We start from the raw sequence: 4,608 nt of genomic DNA, 5'->3' as shown, positions 1-4,608 counted from the left end.
CCCTTTCTAAAATCCTTAACATTGCTTGGGAAAATACGTCGTCCCCAGTTGCTCGATCATACGACCCTGTCTCAGGTACCGGTGAAGCCAGTGCTTCTCTTGCCTCAACGTTGGGCATGTGACCTGATGCTAAAGATCCAGCCCTAGCACTTCCACGGCCTTTACCGCAACCTCTTGCACCCCTTCTAGTGCTCATTATCACCTCACGTATAATCTGATTAAGAAATTTTATGCAATTTAACTCATAGTTTCAGTAATTAACCAGATGTTTATGACAGTAGTAGTTAAGAGTTGTTTTTGCAATCGCAAGCTCGCTACAGTTCTAGTTTCCTATAGTTTTTCAGTTTACTCTAGCTAAAGAGTCTCAATATAGTCTATCATTTAAAGTAAGACCAGTAACTATCTATAGTATAACAGTTTAAAATAGATTTCAGTATCAGGAGAACTTACTTGGTTTGACGCCAGAGACTCGGTGAGCCACACAATAAAAATCCTTCAAAATGCTTCAGAATCGTCTATAAATAACTTTAAAATCCAAAAACTAAGGCCTATTTCCCAGCCGAGTTTTCTAACCTGGCTCTGATACCACTAAATATAACACCCCAAAATCGGCCTAGACGTTATGACCAAATCTGGCGTGTCACATATTAAATGCTTTTTCAAAAAACATAGCCTTATTAATAAATCTCGCCTGAAAGATAAAAGCCCCTTTGTTACAGTCAACTTGATTATTTGTTAACCATTTTAAACCAGCCTTACTTTGAAAAAAACATGTTTGTTGAGGAAGCATTTCAACAATGTTGCAAAAACGTGATGTTTTGAAAACAGATATAATTTTGGAAAACCACGCTTTACCTTTGACAGAAATAAATCATAATAGTTAAAACCTCCAAATTAAAAGCTAAAAAATTAGAGAAAAGGCCTTATTACATCAAAAACCCAAAGAGAAAGTAATTTAAGTAATGTAAAGGTAATACAAAAATTTAAAGTTGTTCGTAGTGTGGCCACCTCCGAGTCCTCCTATACGTCGAACCGCCTACTGAGGATTACCTAAAAATTTTAAAAAAGGGGGGTGAGTTTACGAAAACTCAATGTGTACAACCCTCATCGATCATAAAACATGCGTCACATCAATTTGGGCCTAAGCCCATTACAATAACAGTGGCACTTGGGCCTTAGCTCATAGTAGCCTCAGTTGGGCCTGAGCTTATGTCACAATCAGAACCAGATTATGCAATGCACAAATACCCAACTAACCCTACACTCTGTATCCCGTCCAACCCTACACTCTTGTAGGGATTTAATTGACCCACCCATCCCTACACTCCTGATGTAGCACCGGTTGTGGCACTAACCAATTTCACAGCAAAGTTGCCAATCACATAATGGCTTTAAGCCATCGGTGGATCCACAGTCGTCAAGCGACCCTAACAAATCATATACTTCCTCCAAATCAACGATCTTGTCCCCCATGTAGCATAATATCACATGAATGCAAACATATCATAAATGGCATACAATAACAATCATATAACATGTAGGGGCATTTTAGTCATTTTTCCCTTTGGGGCATGACGGTCATTTCGTAAATTGGGACCTAAGTACACTTACTAGCTTATCAGATGGTTCACATCGTCTCACGTGACCCATGCAACCCTTAGCAAACAAACAGAGCGATTGGACCCAAAGCCTATTTAAGCAGACCCATAGGCCCACCCAGCCCAATTTTGATCCAAGCCATGTGAGGGACACGACCGGTCCAACGTTTTCCACCTATTGGTGAGTTTACACATCTAGGTCCAACGGGCCTATTAGGCCCAAATGGCCCAACTTGGCCCAACGTGGCCCATGACGGCCACAACCTATGAGTTCGCTCATAGTGACCTCTACCATCGCATCAGATTTTCCACACATGCGTTCGCGCGCTCGTGTAGTACCCGTTGCTGTTCTTTCGACTTTTTGGCATTTCAACGTTTCGGCATTTCGAGATTTGCTAATCTAGAGTTAAGGTGGTGTATGTACACACCTAGTTGCAAAAACGAATGACTTAGGCCATGCACTCCTCCTAACAAACTAGAAACTTCGATTAAAATCTAATATACGCGTTTAAAAGAACCCTAACTGAAACTTGTTCCAAGAGACTACTTACTAACGCCTTGCTTGAACGGAAGTGGTTACAGTCCGCTTAGACAGCTAACTAAAATTGATATTAGTCACTTGATGATTATCTACGTGACAAGAAACCCCTTGAACTTACTGCTTACACAAGGATGAAACATCACACAACCACCCTAAGAGACATGGACATTCGGCCAAGATCAAGAACCCCAAACCAAAGTGCCTCAAGTAATAAAACACCAATGAATAGTGTTACCTTAGAACGAGAGACGAGAGGAAGATTACGATTGTTCTTAGAATCCAAACGAACTCCCTCACTCTGCAAGCGACACTACAACCCAAAACAACAAGTACCATGATCAAAGGAAGAAGTGATAAAAATAGCATTTAGGGAGAAAAGGAAAACTAGCTGAAAAACATGAGTCAATAGAGACTTACCAACTTATGCCTTGCCAACACAAAAGTGATTGAATGAAAAGGAGAGTGAGAGAGAAGTTGAAGAGAACCAGTAAGGGAGACTAGGAAGAAGATTGATAGAACGAAACAAAGTTTGGCTACAGAAAGGGAAGTGTTCGGCACACAAAACCAATGTGAGCAAAGAAAAGAACAACAACAATATTCAAGAGGAGAAGGATGGGGAAAAAGAGGAGAAGTCGTCTAAGAAAACATGATAAAGAAGAGCAATCCAAAATACCCAAGTGGTCACAAATGATATTCGGGCACCAAAAGAACAATACTCAAAAAAGAAAGAGCAAAAGAAAATCGTTCAGAGAACCCCTAAAACTACAACACTCTTACGGCACTAAGAGCACAAGTGACCTAATTTTTCACAAGAAGAGACCTATTTTTGGCAACCAACTCTCTCTCCTTTACTCCCGTCCACCAATTCAAACATTCAAAAAATCCCCCTTTTTACTCCCTAAATTCGGCCAACAACAATACTATTTAAACTAGTTCAAATTCTTGGTGTTTCGGTCAAACACAACTTCTTTCTAAAGCCACTGGCAAAAATAATCCCCATTTGCGCAAGCAGGGATTCGAACCTCAGACCTCCTTGCCACACTTGTAATGCCACTTCCACCAGACCACATGCTTTCTTGTGTCATACCTTACCAAATTTTATTTATAACCTTATTGACCAAAGATAGGGGTTTTATCCTTAAAAACCAAAATTTTGTGAAATCCAGTACTTGAACCCATGACTTCCCAGACACTTCTAAAGCATACAACCACTAAGCCAAACACTCAATTGTGTCACTTTCCTGCACAATTAAATATTTATGTGTAGTATTCTAACTGCACCCTTACTCAAAACCACATACTTTTAGGACCAAATTTGGGGCGTTACAGGAACTTTCAAAATATTTTTCAGATAATTCACGTAAATTACTATTCATTAACTGGAATTATTAATATCGTCCCTTAAATGGACCCTCGAGGCCGAGAACGAGCATTAGAATCATGTTGGGACTTAATCAGAAACTCTAAAAATTTTTTGTGACATTTCAAAAAATTTCTAAGTACCGGGCTCACACGCCCGTGTGGTCCAAGGGACACGCCCGTGTGACCCTGGGACACACCCATGTTGGAGGTCGTGTACGACCCCGTGTAACTCTCTAACTTGTGCCACACGACCGGCCACACGCTCATGTGCTAGGCCGTGTAACACACATGGCTGAGACACACGCCTATGTCTCTGCCCGTGTTCTCAATTCTGAACATTCTTTATCTTAAATTTAAGGTGCAGGGGATACACGGCCAGACCACATGCCCATGTGCTAAGCCGTGTGTCACTCAAGGTCAAGACACATGTTCGTGTGTCTACCCGTCTGGACAAAATAAAGCCATTTCCAGCTTCGTTTCTCACCCAAAACATTGTCATAAACCTACACCAAAACTTGCATTCATAAAGCAACCAATCCAAACATTTTAATCAAGCTAATTCTACCATTTAACATGGGATATCGTTACATGCTTTCATGCTTTTAATCTTACCTTATTAAGCATACTTATTTAACATTTCTCAATCAATCAATAATAAACACTTATGTTATCACCATGAAATAATCTTAATATGTATATATATATATATATCAATACATAATCATCACTAGCCATTCCAATGGCTAGATTACAATAACCATTTACATTTACATGCTAAGATGGCCAATTAACCTATACATGCCATTATAACCACAATTGTTTTACCATCTGTACTGAAATGAGCTGATGGATAATGTGAGTGATCTCCGCCAAGCTTTTAATCCAACGATCTTTTGATTTACTATAAAACAGAGAAATAAAATGAAGTAAGCATTACATGCTTAGTAAGTTTGTATAACATTGTACTTAACTTACCATTTATTGTATTGCATGGTAAACATGTAAGGCACATTCAATCAATTTGATCTCATGCCCTACACATATCCTCATTGCCCTTGTTAGACATATATTCCATCAAGAAACATATATGGGCTCAACACAATCAGA

This window comes from Gossypium arboreum, chromosome 3 (genome assembly GCF_025698485.1).
Source record: "Gossypium arboreum isolate Shixiya-1 chromosome 3, ASM2569848v2, whole genome shotgun sequence".
Classification (NCBI taxonomy): Eukaryota; Viridiplantae; Streptophyta; class Magnoliopsida; order Malvales; family Malvaceae; genus Gossypium; species Gossypium arboreum.
This window is presented reverse-complemented; position numbering follows the sequence as displayed.